The 16,796-nt window shown below is 41.0% G+C and overlaps 1 protein-coding gene across 1 annotated transcript in view; it reads right to left on the bottom strand.

The window, feature by feature from the left end:
- KATNAL1 (katanin catalytic subunit A1 like 1) overlaps positions 1–220 on the bottom strand; it is a 96,095-nt gene extending 95,875 nt beyond the window's left edge. Inside the window, exon 1 of the mRNA XM_043995357.1 lies at positions 75–220. The gene's annotated coding sequence lies outside the window, so the exon portion shown is untranslated. The remainder of the gene's footprint in view (positions 1–74) is intronic.
- Positions 221–16,796: the final 16,576 nt, after the last annotated feature.

The following is a 16,796-nucleotide window of genomic DNA, read 5'->3' as shown; positions in this document are numbered from 1 at the left end:
GAGGGGTCAAGCTTCTCCCTCCCCCCTCCCCACACGCTTTCCCAGTAGTCCTCAAACTCCCCTAGGCTCTTTACCTAAACGTCGCGCCCCGGAGAACAGTATGTGCCGTGGTCCGGGTGATGCGGGGGGCCGCAGGTCCGCACCAACGATTACGACGATTCCGTTAGTCCGTGAAGTGTGCGTATGGTTACCATGGCAGCAGCGGGACGGGCGTGGCGGCCGCCGGGGCGGGGGGGGTGGAAGAGGACAGAGCCGGAGCTGATCTGATGAAGGGGCGGAGCCACAAGCTGCTCTGGGGAGGGGGAAAAGGAGGGAGAGGAGAACGAGAGGGGGAGGGGGAAAGGGGGAAAGGGGGGCAAGAAAGGGACAAGGGAGAGGGTAGAGAAAAGAAGATGGGGGGAAAGGAAGCGGTAAAGAGGAAAGGAGCGAAGGAAGGAGGGGGAAAAGAGGGAGGAGAGGGCAAAAAGGAGGCAGGGGGAAAGGACACAGCGGGAAACTACATCTTTTTATGCTGCCCAACCAAGCCATGCTCCCTCGAATTCCCCATCCAAGCTGCAGGATTTGTGCCCCGTGCTCCCATAAAGGGATTTCTATTTGTGCCCTATCATAACACCTTGCTGTAGTGACTGACAGGTTCTATTTTTGGCTGTACCCTGCAAGAGCTGGGAGGCTTTGGACCCGCAGCCAATACCTCTTGTCAATGTTTCATCATCTGTAAAATGGGTGCTATGGTATTCAATTTCTCCTCCTTACACATTAATTCATAGGAACTAGGGAGAAATGAATCCTTAATAAGACATGGTATGGAGTACCCTTGGAGTACTATGGAAGGTTTTAAAAGAACAAAGTAACATCATTACAATGATCAATTTTAATCTATCTTGTTTCTCAGTTAGACCTGTCAGATGAGTATCCCCAAAGAGGAATTATAGAAGATTAGAGGTGAAATCAACCAAGCATTTAAGAAGCAACTACTTACTATGTGCTAGGCTGTAAGAGGTACCTGGGATACCATGATATCAGTGAAAAACATTCCCTCCTTTTGAACTTACATCTTCTCAGAGGGAACCACAGGTACATATGCTTTTGTTGTTCAGTTGTTTCAGTCATGTCTGACTCTGTGACCCCATTTGGAATTTTCTTGGCAGAGATACTAGAGTGGTTTGCCATTTTCTTTTCCAGTTCATTTTACAAATGAGGAAATTGAGGTAAACAAGGTAAAGTGATTTATCGGGGGTCACACAGCTAGTTAGTGTCTGAGGCCAAATTTGAAGCCATGAAGATGAGTCCTCCTGATTTCAAGCCCAGTGTTCTATCCACTTCACCACCTAGCTTGCCCTACCTGTACATATACAGACATACAAAATAGATGGAAGGTAATGGGGAAAGGAGAGGTAGGGAAGAGAATGTAGCTGGAGGATAAGGAAAGGATCATTTAGAAGGTGGCACATTCGCTAAGTCTTGAAAGAAACCAGGGATCCCAAGAGTCAAGAGGCAATAAAGGAGTGAGTTCCAGGCATGAGCAACAGCCATTGCAAAGGCACAGAGACAGAAAATATGATACCCTATGTGAGGACCAGGAAAAAAAAGCCAGATTAACTGGACCAGACAGTTCATGAAAAGTTGTAGTCTAATAAGGCTAGAAAGGTAGGGCACTTTACAAATATTATCTCATTTTATCCTCCTAATCTTGGGAGGTAAGTGCTATTATTATTCCCACTTTACAGATGAAGAAATTGAACTTTATATGCCAAACCCATCCCACTTCTGAACTTTCTTGTCTAGTCACTCCGTTATTCTCCTTATTCTCCTCACTTCACTCAGCATCAGCCCGCTTAAGTCTTTCCAGGTTTTTCTGAAGTCTTCCTGCTCCTCATTTCTTAACAGCACAATAGTATTCTATTACGTCCATATACCACAACTTGTTCAGCCATTCCCCAGTTGATGGGCATTCTATCAATTTCCAATTCTTTGCCACCACAAAGAGAGCTGCTAGAAATATTTTTGTACATATGGGTCCTTTTCCCTTTTCTATGATCTCTTTAGGGTTATAGACCTAGTAGTGATATTACTGGGTCAAAGGGTATGCACAGTCCCATAGCCCTTTGGGCATAGTTCCAAATTGCTCTCCAGAATGGTTTGATCAGTTGGTGAAGGTTTTTTTGAAGGATGATGGGCTAGACCTAGATTTGTTTGGAAGCAGCTGGGAAGGATTGGAGAGAAGGAAAATGATGGGGAGGACAACAAGCTGGAGAAGACAGGAGGGATGAGACAAAGAGCCCATGGAGAAAGGCTGGCCTTGTATAATATAGACTGGAGTGAAGAATAGGGGATGATGTTTAGGGGTCATAAGAAAGCCTCAGCAGTTATTTGATTCCATGTAGTTGAACCCACCCTTCCATTTTACAGATGAGATTATCTGAGGCCCGGAGATTTCAGTGAGTAGAAGGAAAGGGATCTCAAATCTGGGCTACTTTCTTGAATTAAAAAAAAAAAAAAAGTGGGAGGAGAGGCAGATTTGTTGTTTCATTGGCTAGGGAGCTCTTTGCATATTAGCTGCTCTGCTGTTTCTTAGTGCTAGAGAGTTGCCTGGGGCCCTAAGAGATGAGTGAATTGCCCAGGGTCCGAGAGTGAGTCTGTTTCACAGATGGGACTTTGAATCTGCCTAGTTCTTTGTCCTTTACAATGCAGTTTCTTATTCTATAAGAAATCATGTGGCCAAAAAGACACGTATGAACATATGTATAAATTGTAAACCATACCTCATTGTTGTAAGATTTATAAAATGCTTGCTTTTGCAATAGCTCTAAGTAAGGGGTGGAAGAGTTATTACCCCCATTTCAAAGATGAGGAAAGTGAAGTTTGGAAAGGCAAGTGACTACCTCCTGGGTCACACAAAGGTTAAGGACCAGAGCCAGGATTCACACTCAGCTGGATCCTCAGACTCCAAGGCCCGAACTCACTGCACTTTGCCATTTGCCTGCTGGCATTTTTCACATTATGGTTGCTCTGTAAATATTAAATTGATGAGTGTGGTCTTACTAGAGTTCCTTTGTGTTGAGTAGGACTGTAAAAAATGTGTCCATGTACCTATAAATAATGAATCACCCTGTTTTCTCTAAATGAGCAGGTGGCTGATAATAGTTTCTGGCTAGAGTATTTGCTGCCTCCGAGGGAGAAAAGATACTGGTCCAGACTGACAGTGGTTTCTATTGAACAAAAAGGAATCCCAACATACAAAGAATAAACTCCAGGGGGAGAAGAAGATATTCTGCTAAGCAGTCATGAAAACCACTCTCTTTAAAGAAACAAGAGGTGGCCAGGGGTTAGTAGGCAGCCTACATACATTAGATGCATACATACTGTCCTCTGGCTCTATTTGTTGTTTGTCCTTCAAAGAGGACTGGTGACATCATAAGAATGATGTCTTGTCTGGCTCCAGGGACCTCCCATCAGAACTTGCGTTTTGCCTTACTCTCTTCAGTAGTGGTGATGGGTGGATCTGATCCATTCGCACTTGCCTCTGTGGAGTGCCTTGTGACCCTTTGTGCATACTTCCAATGCAGCTGGCCAACTTTTAGTGGAATCTGTGGACTTCAAAGCTCAAGTCTGACAGCATCATCACACCTCAGGTGGTTGTGTGAGAAAGAATATACAAAAACAGATAATCCTAACCATAGTGCTGTCATAGACGGGACACTTGATAGACTGCTGCAGTGATAGAGCAAAGTGGGCAAACAGCTGGAAAAGAATCACAGCTGAGAGGCAAACTCTGGCTTGGGGTTTTCAGAGATGCTCACCCCCTAGATAAAATGGTTGTGATAATTATCAGCCAGGGCTAAAGGTGGGGCTGAAAGTCACAGCAGACCACAGACCACCAGCACAGTGATCACAACAGGGACACAGCACAACTAAACCAGTTGGCTGACCTCATCATCAATCCAGTGGCCTTCCTCTCAGACTTACCCTCCTTTGCTCATCTGACATTGTTGAGTCACTCCTGAAATTCTTCTGACTTGACTGCCATAAAATCACACTCTCCTAATTTTCCTCCTACCCCTTTGACCGTCCCCTCTCTGTCTCCTTCACCAACTCTTCATCTTCCTGCTCTCCCAAAACAGTGGTTTTTACAGCCCACTGCTCACCCCTGTACTCCCTTTCTTTCTGTACTCTATTTTCAAACCTTCAACTATCACTTCTATGTGGTGATGCACAAATCTACAGCTCAGAAAAGTCAAATGACTTGCCCATGGTTACACAGCTGGTAAATATCGCAAAGGAGATTTGAACCCAAGTCTCCCTAACTCTAAATCAAACACAATGCCCAGGATGCACTCTGTTCCCTCTGCCTCCAAAAATCCTTTGGTTGCATGAAGTTGCTGCACCAAAACTTCCTTAACTGCCTTTTAAGGAATGACTTGGTGGGCTCCTTCCTGGAGGCTTTCTTTTCTTCTGTGGACTCCTCCCTGAAGAGAATGAACAATAAAGTCTCTTCCCTTGAAACTGGAAGCCAAGAACAAGGATCCCTCTTCTCCCCAGCTTTCACCAGCTTCACCCCTCATGCAGGCATAGAGCAGTAATCAATCGCCACCAAAGAGGAGAGTCCTGAGCAAATGGGCTTAAGCTCCAGATTACAATCACATTTATTTAAATTCTGCATAAACAGACATAGATACATACATACAGATATATAGAGAGAAATAGAATCTCCCCCACTAAGATGTAAACTCCTTGTGAGCTGGGGTTGTGCCTTTATTTTTTTTAATCTTTGCACAGTGGCTGGTACTTAGTAGGTACTTAACACACTCTTATTGACTGATTAATTGATCTAACCCTTCTTTTCTGTTCCCACTGTCATCACCCTACCCTAGGGAGAACAGGTGCTGGCCTGCCCAAACAGAGAAAATTTCCTCACTGAACTTTTCCAGTCAAAAAACCAGTCAAAAACAAAAAAACACCACCACCAAAATACCCTGGCTAAGTCATCCTGGATAGCACACTGGTTTCCCTAACCTTTAGTCTTTTTCCAGCAAATGGATCTTTTTTTTGGGGGGGGGGGGGGGCGGAGCGGCAGGTCAATGAGGGTTAAGTGACTTGCCCAGGGTCACACAGCTAGTAAGTGTCAAGTGTCTGAGGCTGGATTTGAATCCAGGGCCGGTGCTTTATCCACCGCACCACCTAGCTGCCACCCAAATGGATCTTCCAGAACAAATACATGCCACTTTGGTATCACCGTTGCCCACAAAACAAAATCTAAACTATAAAGTCTGGTATGAAAGCCCTTCCCCATCCTGGCTCCCCCATTTCTAACCTTGCTTTACTGTCTCACAAGGACCAATCAAACTTGTCATCAAACATGCCAGCTTTCTTACCTAAATGCATGGCATACTGGAAAGAGCCCTAGAACCTGGTATTCAGAGGACCACTTGGTAGCTGTGTGATCCTGGGTAGATTATTTCAGGTCTCTGAATTCCAGTTTCTTCATTTGTAAAATGCCTATATTATCGATAATATTTGAATTCTCTACCTGACAAGTGAGTTTTAAAGGTCAAATAAGATATTACATATGAAATCAATTTGTACAATAAACTACAGTGGAAATTAACCAGTTTTTATATGCAAGACATCCTCCATGAAGGGTGGTCAGAGAGAATGGGGTAAACAGGTTGGGTCTGCTGGTTGGGACTTGGGTGGAAATAACAACTGTGATGGGGTCCCAGATGAAATGGAGCACACCCACCCAGTAAAGTCTTGTACTTTGTTTTTTTTAATAAGGTTGTTATCTGGGTCAAGTAGGTTCAAACATTTGGGGAATCAAGCAAGGAGCCTAGAACTGAGGTCTGGGCCTGATTCATGCTAGTTGGGGGAGGGAAGACTCTTGGGGAATTGGTTGTTAGTCAAATCCCCTACCTCCCAAAAGGGGTTTTGGCCCATTAGTACTGGTCTTACTCTAACAGGGTCACTCAGGGATTTTGAGGTTGTAGGGTGGGGAAGATACTGGGGTCATTATACTATCTAAATCCTACTCATCTTTCAAGGGCCAATTGAATCCCACCTCTTTCAGGTAGCTTTACATATCCTTCCAGCCCAAAGTCATCTAATCCCCCTCTGAATGGAATTGATTTTCTGTGCATTTCACTTAACAATTAAACATACTGTGTCTCATCATAGCTCTTGTTCTGTTGTCCCATTTTGTTTTGTTGCTATTTGCTTTTACATGTATTTTGGTTTTGTCTATCTAGAAAATCTTTAAGACTCTGGTTCTTAACCTCCTCTGCTCTTCCATAACACCCCTTGTATGCTGTATTATGTGCTGTAGGGAATCATTAAATGTATGTTGATAAGTGTTTTTCACTTTTTTTCTTATTAGCAGATCTACTCCTAACAGGCACCATGCCACTTGCCAGCCATCACAGTAGGAATTTATTATTGTCTCTGAATCCTATGATTAAACAGACAGACCATCAGGGTTAGGCAGGCATAGGTACTCTCAGTTCTAGTTAACCATTGTTCTGTTGCTATGAACAAAGTATGATAAAGCAGCAGCACCGGGGTGCCAGAGTTCACAGCCATCCTTTGAAAATAACTGTGGCAAGGACAGGTGACACCCTCTTTCAGAATCAATACACATTATATGCAGAAATGCTTCCTTAAGATTTAAGACCATTTGAAGCTCTTTGTAAATGACTTCTAAATATAGCACCTCTCCAAATATGTAGGCATGCTCTTAAGAGGTATGAATTTGTATATATCAGTTCACATTTGAAATTCAGGAAGAGAGGTGGCTATTTAAAGGAAATAAATGTGGTGATTCTTTGAAAAGTTTATAATCACCCCCTAATTTATCTGCTTTGTCAGTGGGAATAAAATAAATAAGCACACTAGATCTAATTTGCTATAAAGCAAGCCCTTTGTAAACATTTTTATAAGTCAAATATTAAAATTCAACTCATCAAATGATTGGACACCTACAATATATACTAATATACTAAATGGAAAAGGAATAGAAATGTGGAGAGCATTCACAGATTTTTTTTTAGTGGAAAAATAACAGTTTTCCTTATCTTCCCAAACTACTAGATGCTGCTGGATAAAATCTTTTAAAAATATGATGATTGGGTCCACTATACATTTATGTTAACTAATTTTAACTAGACCTTCACTGCTACAAAATAATCTTTTGATTCTTCCTTCATTAACAAGAACACAATCCCATGTTCCAGACATTCTTCTGTCTCCTCAAGTCCTCAACACCATCTCAGTCCTGATGTCTCTAAATGATGATCTCACTTCCTATTTTACTGAGAAAATCAGTCATCTGTTTTGAGTGCACCTTCTCCCCTACTTCATACCTCAAAACTGTTCTACATCTTGACACATTCTTTCTTCCATTCCTCCAGCCTTCTTGCCAGAAGGAGAGAGAAACAGAGACCTAGGGAGAGATAGAAAGATATAGAAACAGACAAATAGTCTGAAGGGTCAAGGAGATGGAAGAGGATTGGATCAAGGACTTCTATTTGTGTGACACAAATAGACACAAATGAGACACAAAGTCTGTTTCTATCTCTTTCTGTCTCTCCCTAGGTTTCTCTCTCCCTCCTTACCTTCATTTGCTCTTTATCTACTGGATCCTTCCTTGTCATATACAAATATGCTCAAATCTTCTCCCTCCTTTAAAAAGAAGCCCATTGCCTGCCCCTGCTATCCCCTCAAACTGTCATCCCATCTCTCTTCCCTGTTGCTTCCAAACTCTTAAAATCAACACTCAATACTTCTCCTTCCAACAATACTTCCATCTCTTCTCAATTTCTTGTCATCAAACTTATTTTTTACATCAGCTTCTAAAGAATAATAGATTCTGAGGGGGAGCTAGGTGGTGCAGTGGATAAAGCACTGGCCCTGGATTCAGGAGGACCTGAGTTCAAATCCAGCCTCAGACACTTGACACTAGCTGTATGACCCTGGGCAAGTCACTTAACCCTCATTGTCCTGCAAAAACAAAACAAAACAAGAATAATAAATTCTGTTCCAGCTCCTTATTTTAATTCCATGTGTGCCTCTCTGAAGTGTGTTTCTTGTAAACAACATATTGTTGGATTCTGGTTTCTAATCCATTCTGCTATCTGCTTCCATTTTATGGGTTAGTTCATACCATCCACATCCACCGTTATGATTACTAAATGTATTTTCCTCTATCCTATTTTCTTTTGTTTATCCTCTCTCTCTGTCTCTCTGTGTATATCTCTCTCTCTCCCCCTCCCTCTCTTTTTATCATGTCTCTCCTCTAAAGTCTGTTTTGCTTCTTACCACTGCCTTCTTTTATCTTTCCTTCTGTTACCCTTCCCCCTTCTCTTATCCTTCCTTCTTCTTTGTTGGGTAAGATAGATTTCTGTACACAATTGACTCTGTGTGTGTGTGTGTGTGTGTGTGTGTGTGTGTTCTCCCTCTTTGAACCAATTTAGATGTGAGTGAGGTTCAAATACTGCCTGCTTCCCCACCATTTTGCCCTCCACTGTGAAAGCTCTTTCTTACATGCCTCTTTTACATGAGATAATTTTTCCTATTCTTCCTTTCCCTTTCCCCTTCTCTCAAGGCATCCCTCTTTTTCACCTATCCATTTTTTTTACATGTTCTCAACATAATTGGCTCATTTCTGTGTCTTCTGTCTATATAGACTGCCCTAATAATGACAAAGTACATGTATCATCTTCCCATAGAGAAATGGAAACAGTTTAACCTTATTAAATCTCTTATGATTTCTCTTTCATCTTCACCTTTTTTATGCTTCTCTTGAGCCTTTTATTGAAAGTCAAATTTTCTATTCATCTCTGGTCTTTTCATCAGGAATGCTTAAAAGTTCTCTGTTTCATTAAATTATTCATTTTTCCTGTGAAGGATTATACTCATTTTTGCTATGTAGGTTATTCTTGATTGTAATACCACCTCTTTTGCCTTCCAGAATATCATATTCCAAGCCTTCTGCTCCTTTAATATGGTAGCTGCTAAATCTTGTGTGAACCTGACTGTGGCTCCACAGAATGTTAATGGCTTGTTTCTGGCTACTTCAAGTATTCTTTCTTTGACCTGGGAGGTCTGGAATTTTGCTATAATATTCCTGGGAGTTTTCATTTTGGTATCTCTTTCAGACAGTGATCAGTGGATTCCACTGATTTCTATTTTGCCCTCTGATTCTAGCATATCAGGGTAGTTATGCTTCATAATTTCTTGGAATATGATGTCTAGGCCCTTTCTTTTATGATAGCTTTCAGGTAGTCCAATAATTCTCAAATTATCTTTCCTCGATCTATTTTCCAGGTCAGTTGTTTTTTCAATGACATTTTTTTTCTTTTGACCTTGTTTTAATATTTCTTGATGTCTAATGAAGTCATTGGCTTCCACTTGCCAAATTCTAATTTTTAAGAAATTATTTTCTTCAGTAAGTTTTTGTACCTCTCTTTCCATTTGCCCAATTCTGTTTTTAAGAGGTTTTCTTCAGTATTTTCTGAGTTTGTATTAACATGGTAGCTTTTTATGGTCAGGTTGTTTTTTGTTGCTGTTCATTTTTGTACCCTATTTCTTGATTTTAACCTTACTTTAAATTTCCAATTTGGGCTTTAGGCAGTGGACACTGTTCCAGACTTCAGGGGTTTTTGCCCTGCTGTTTCCAGATCTAGTTCTGGGGGTCTGGAGGCTTTGGGTGCTTCAGAGTTGGTGTGATCCAAGAAAAGGTGTGGTTACTACTCTTCTGGTATTGCTCTGGTCCTTACCCAGAAAGGGCCCTTGATCCCTAGCAATTGCAGTCAATTTTTCTCCTTAGAGTCCTTGCTTCCTTGGGACCAGAAGTAATACTGTTCTTCAAGGTCCCTGATCCCTTGGGTCCATAAATGATACTGCTCCTCAGGGCCCCTGCTTCATCTTTACTGTGCTCCAGACATGGGAATAGGCAATGGAATTAGCAAGCAGCCTCCAGTCCTATATCGAGTGCTAGGAGAGGGTCCCTGGAGTCTTTTTCTGACCAATTGCCAAATCTCCTTACCATCTCTTATGTTGAGAGCCCCCAAAGCCACTGCTGCTTCTATCACTACCACCTACTCCCACCACTGGTATTTTATCCAGGTGGGCTCTGGGCCTCCACCCCCATCTCACAAATCTCTCTTTCTGACCTCCTAAATTGTCTTAGGCTGGAAGAATATCTCACCCTGACCTTTTGTTGGGTCTGCTTCTTTAGAATTAGATTGGAGGTATTATTTTAAAGTTGCTTGGAGGGGAATATTGGAAAAATCCAGCTGAGTGCTTCCTCTACTCCGTCATCTTGGCTGTGGCCCAAGTTGGGTTTTTTTTTCTGTGATCTAACTCCTAATCCCACCCCTAAAACTTCTCTTTAAGACATTATTGTGGGGGCAGCTAGGTGGCGCAGTGGATAAAGCACCAGCCCTGGAGTCAGGAGTACCTGAGTTCAAATTCGGCCTCAGACACTTGACACTTACTAGCTGTGTGACCCTGGGCAAGTCACTTAACTCCAATTGCCTCACCCCCCAAAAAAAAGACATTATTGTTAATATCTTAATTAAATCCATCAGACTTTCAAAGATCATAAAAGATGGGAAAATTCAATCTTAGAGAGTGAAGAAAAGCAGAGATATTAATTGACTGCTAGTGGAACAGGTGGTTGAACTACATTGAAAAACAGTTTGGAATTGTGCAAGAAAAGTCACATAATTACAAACCTTTTGACATAGGGATGCTACTGTTGGATGCATACCTCAAACTGGTTATTAACAATTAGAAAAGACATCTATATGAAAATATTCATAACAGTATAATTTATAATAGCAAAAAATGGAAATAACCTTCACATCCAACAGTTCAGAAATGGTCGTCCAAACTGTGGTAAATGAATTTATGGAAGTGTTACTATACCATAAGGAATACAAAAACTATGAAGAAATATTAGAACCTGTGTGAAGTGATACAAAGTAAACAAAGTAAAATAAAATGAATGATATACACAATTACTACAAATAGGCAAGATAAGGTGTTTGGGTTTTTTTGTTTGTTTTGCTGCCCTATGATTTCATTAGTATGATGAGATTCTGGTGTGCAGATTAATAGGTCATCTACAATTTGTATTCTTAGAGAGTTGCTCCAAGTCACTGAGAGATTTGCCCTTGGGCATAAGTCAGTAAGCATTTAATAAGCTCAAGGTATATAAAGAAAGGCAAAAGACAGTATCATGAGAAGGAAATAAAAGAGCCTTTGTCACATCACTGCTGAGTTCCCAAGAATTATTGAGAAGAGGATTGTTTTTCCCTCACAGGGATAATACCTGTAGTACCAGTTATCTCATAGGGTTTTGTTATGAGGTTAAAATGAGATAATGTGTGTAAAACCATGTTTCAAAATATAGCTAGATTATTCTGTCTCACCCACCTCTGTCCCTATTTCCCCTTACCTTCGGACCCCCAGAGGTCTGTCTCTGCAGTTATTTAATAATGCCTGTCAGATCTACTATAAAAGATAAAGTACAATATAATGAGAGATTTTACAAATACACACACACACACACACACACACACACATATATATATATATATATGTATATATATATATATATATATCACACCTTAAAAAAAGTATTACTGGGGCAGCTATGGTGGATAGAGCACCAGCCCTGGATTCAGGAGGACCTGAGTTCAAATCCGGCCTCAGACACTTAACACTTACTAGCTGTGTGACCCTGGGCAAGTCACTTAACCCCAATTGCCTCACTAAAACAAAACAAAACAAAACAAAACAAAAAGTATTACCATTTCTGCATATAGCTGAAGTGGGGTGAAGGAATAGGTTATGAGAAATGAGGTTGAGGAACTTGGAGGTTAGGATATTTGAGAGTATCAATATGTATGTTTAGGTCCCCTAGTATGAGGGCCGGGAAGAGAGAAAGAATGTGAGCCAGGTACTGAATTCTTTGAAGAAGGTATGGGGAGTGTTCTGGAGGTGGGTAAAAAATAGCTATTGGGATTTTAATTGACTGGTAGTTGTGAATTGCATGAATCTCAAAGAAGGAGTGATTACTGAGTGATGTTGTAGTGGGAGAACTTGAAAGTGGCAAATGAAGAACAAGGAGCATTCTAACTCCCCACCTCTGCCCATGAGTAGAGGGGAATGAGTGAAAATACCGCCAACACTGAAAAGAGTGGCCAGGGAAGTTGTGTCATGAGGAGGGAATCAGGTCTCAGTGAGAGCCAGAAGATGGAAGGCATTGGAAAGGAAAAGATTATTAAATCTTTTGAATGCCCCAAATCCAGAGTTCCCAGGCCAAGTATGAGTGCCCATATAGCCTTCCCACAGCCTCTTCCATGGGGAAGGAACAAAACTCTCCAAAGGATGAGAAGAATATATTCAGAAATAAAGGTGATGACTTTGAAAGCCTTAGGAAGTTTCCTCAACACAATGATCAATCAGGATTCCAGAGGACTCATGTTAAAACATGCTCCCCACCTCCTGACAGAGAGGTGAGGGACTCAGGGTACAGAATGAAATATATATTTTAGGGATATGGCCAACAAGGGAATTTTAGGGTTTTTTTTTTTTAACTATGCATACATATGTGCTGTTTTTGGTTTTCTTTCTTTTTCGGAGGGAGAGGAGGAGGAGTGAGAAAAAAGTGGATTTTCAATCATTAAAAACTAAAATAAGGGGGCAGCTAGGTAGTGCAGTGGATAAAGCACCAGCCCTGGATTAAGGAGGACCTGAGTTCAAATCTGGCTTCAGCTGCTTGACACTGACTAGCTGTGTGACCCTGGGCAAGTCACTTAACCCTCATTGCCCCACCCCACCCCCCCAAAAAAATAAAGTAAAATTTTAAATGAAGTAGTGTAAAAACAGAAATATTCATAAAAATAAGATTTTAAAATCTATACCCCCATTTCATTAAAACTTTATGTAACTATTGTTCCATTATATTTTAATATCATGTGTTTGTAACTAGAATTAGATCTGGCCCCAGAAAAGGCAGGAATCTATAGGCTTCAAGATCTGATTAATAAGTAATGATAAAATGTGAAATTATTTCACAATATCTGACTTATCAGGAAAGGGGAAGAAGGAATCCCAGAACATGTCCACAAAGTCAGTAAGGAATCTTCAACTGATTGGGAGAAACATTTCCTTAGGATTTCATCAGAATTACTAGACTTATTTTCATAGTAACTTTCCTCAAGACTTCTACCCAGGGAATGAGGAAACAGAATAGTGAGAAGCAAGAAACAAACAAAAAAAGAATTTCTCTTTCTCTGATGGAATTAACAATCTCACACACACACACACACACACACACACACACACACACACACACACACACACCTAGGCAACACTTTTCTAGAAGACCTTGGGGAAAAAAAAGAGAAGGGCAGACTTTGAAGAAAAAGCAATAACCAAGAGAGACTTGGGATAACCTAAAGTTGTGTACTAGGCTTTTTCTCCCTTGGTGATTTCATCTCCTCTCTAGGGTTTAATTATCATCACTATACAGAAGATTCCCAGATCTACATATCCCACCCTGAAGTCTCACCAGAACTCTAATTCCTTGTTACCAAATATCTGATGTTTTTGGATATCCCCCTAGGGATATTAAACTTAATATATCCAAAACAGAACCACCCCCTTCCTTCAAACTTTCCTATTTCTGTTGAAATTATATATTGAATTGAAATTATATGTTGAGTTTTTAAGATATATAGTTAGGTATGTGTGTGTATATATACATATATATGTATACATATATAAAACCTCAGAGCTAACTAGGATCTTTATTTTCTTTTACCAGTCAGTTGCCAAGTTACATCCTTGCAATACACACACACACACACACATATATATCTTATTATCTACTTACTCTTGCCAATCTAGTTCAAGTTCTAATCACCTCATCATTTCTTGTATAGATTATTATGATAGCCTTGAAATTGGTCTCTAACTTCACCATGCCATCATCCATACAACTAGTAAATAACCTAAGGTACAGGTTTCATCATATGACATCCCTCATCAAAAACTTACAAAGGCTCTTTATCACCTCTAGGATAACACGGCATAGGGTAAAGTTTGCCTGATTACCTAGAAACCCCAAGCAATCAATTCTAAATGCTGAATCCATTTGAGGGAGCCCAACACTTGGACTGCTCTTTCCACATTTCTATATTTCAGGGACAAGTGGACCTGCTGCATTCAATAAGGATGTCAAACAAACTGTCCAGACTCATACCACAATAAGGCAAGCAATCTAAATCTGCTCAAGAGTAAAACTAAAAGTTAACCCGTATGAGCCCCTACAGTATGCTCTAAGTACACTGGTAGACATTGTGGAGGGGGAGGGGGATTTTCATACTGCTCGTATAAATGTCCATATTCATAATAAGCACAGTAATACAAAAGATATCATATATTAGCATTCAAACATGAAAAAGTTATTTGAAAGCAATTAGTTTGACATGTCCAAGAAATATAGAGGAAAACTGACTAATTATAGTCTGGGGAAAAAAAAGGAAACACTAGTTTTCTCCATTGGATGCCAGCAGAATACCAAATACCAAATAGATACCAAATAGAGAATCTCTCCAGTTGGTCCCTACAAATGTGTAAGGTACCCTAAATATATGTTGGACAATGTAGCAGACCCTCTGGGATACTTCCCAAGTCATATTCATAATCTCAGTCCCCAGGTGGCCAAGTTCAAGGTATTCTATGGATCTACACTCCTAAAAATATAGCTCAGGAGTCCCCACTGGAGTGCTTATCTTTAATATTTAGACAGAAGACACAATTAGCTCAAAGTAAAGGCATTTTTTGAGATGGCAGATCATGAGTATTAGTGACAAAATACTCCCCCCCCCCATAAATCTGGAGCATACTATCCTCCAACTACATGTAGCATTAGTAGGGATGTATATAAGATACACTAGTAGAGAGAAAGACATTGGAAACATGAATGGCGAGCAAAACTCACAGAAGAATGTGCTGAAATCATCTTCTAACCAAGAACAGCTTGGAAGGTCAGAAGGAGGGAGCTGCTGTGCTGATACAGGAGTCGAGCCCAATCCCACAGTCACCCTGACACAGATCCAGTCCCAGGAAGGCCTCACCAGAGAAGGAGACCCCCAGAGCCTCTGAATCAGCTGAAGCACCAATGTCCTCTGGAACTAAGCTCACAGGCTGGTGAAAGGGCTGAGCCCTGGGCAGGGGGGAGACTACAGGGGTCTCTGCTGGTGCTGAGGCAGAACTTGGATTTTTTCACCCCTGCTGGGAACCAGGAGGTAGGCTTGAGTAGCAGTGGCCCAGGTGGGGGAGGGGCACAGGCTCGTAGGAGCTAACAACCATAACACACAAAGCTGGCTGATAAGCAAGTTGGCCTGGGTCATCTACCGACCAGGCCAGGTGAGTGAAGAACCTGCTCCTCCTTAAATCATACCACCTGGGACTTCTTAAGCTCGGGATACTGCAGCCTGGAAACAGTGCCCCACTTTAAGGAGCTAAAAGTCAAGTAAAAGAAAGAAAAGATGAGCAGACAGAGAAAGGTGAGGACCATAGAAAGTTTCTTCAGTAACAAGGAAGACCCAGGGGCACCCTCAGAGGAAGATGTCAACATCAGGGCCCCTATATCTAAAGCTTCCAAGAAAAATATGAATTGGTCTCTGGCCATAGAAGTGCTCAAAAAGGACTTTGAAGATAAAGTTAGAGAGGTAGAGGAAAAAATGGAAAGAGAAATGAAGGTGATGCAGGAAAGACATGAGAAAAAAGTCAACAGCTTGAAAAGTCAAATTGGCCAAATGGAAAAGGAGGTACAAAAGCTCTCTGATGAAAATAATTGCCTAAGAATGAGGATCGAACAAATGGAAGCCAGTGACTTTATGAGAAACCAAGACACAATAAAGCAAATCCAAACAAATAAAAAAATAGAGGGCAATGTGAAATATCTTCTGAGAAAAACTGCTGACCTGGAAAATAGGTCCAGGAAACATGAATGGCCAAGGCAACTCACATAGCTGATACTAAAGAGTTCATATGTCCAATCTCTCCTTATGCTTCTCCCCCAGGCACAGTGTCTCTGCTGGGTAGGTCTCTCAGTTGTGTTTCCTGGGCATTTCCCTTTCTTTAGCTCAGCTCCTGATTTCCAGGTTTCCCTCCCACTTGACTACAAAAGCTTCTCTGGTCTCATGCCTTAATTGACTGGACCTGCTTCCTGATAGATGAGTAGTTCTGTGGCAAGATGATGGTGATAAGAGAAAGCAATCTACACTTGAAGAGGTAAAGAGTCTTTCTCAAAATTTTCTATAGCTAGGTTCTTTTCTTGACTTCCAGAAATCATAGTCATCAGAGATTCCTCCTGAGTCAATTCTTTCCCTAGATATATGTCTTGCTTAAGTGGCCAACAAGGTTATTACCAATTCCTTTGGCCAATAGCTAGCTTCTCTCTACTTCTATCAAAGTTTAATAAAGAATTCTTTCATACCTCTTAAGGTTTATACATTTATACAAATGTACAAAAGTCTCTATTTTGATTTTTTTATATTGAAATGTTAAGTCTTCTTATTATTTATTAAGTTCATAATGAAGACAGCAAGATGGTACAGTGCATAATGTTACCTTGGAGTCAGGAAGACTGAGTTAATACATAGGTAACTGAATCAAATTTATAAGAATACAACCTGGGGCAGCTAGGTGGCACAGTGGATAGAGCACCAGCCCTGGAGTCAGGAGTACCTGAGTTCAAATCTGGCCTCAGACACTTAACACTT

Source organism: Dromiciops gliroides, chromosome 3 (assembly GCF_019393635.1).
Source record: "Dromiciops gliroides isolate mDroGli1 chromosome 3, mDroGli1.pri, whole genome shotgun sequence".
In the NCBI taxonomy this organism is placed as follows: domain Eukaryota; kingdom Metazoa; phylum Chordata; class Mammalia; order Microbiotheria; family Microbiotheriidae; genus Dromiciops; species Dromiciops gliroides.
This window is presented reverse-complemented; position numbering and strand designations above follow the sequence as displayed.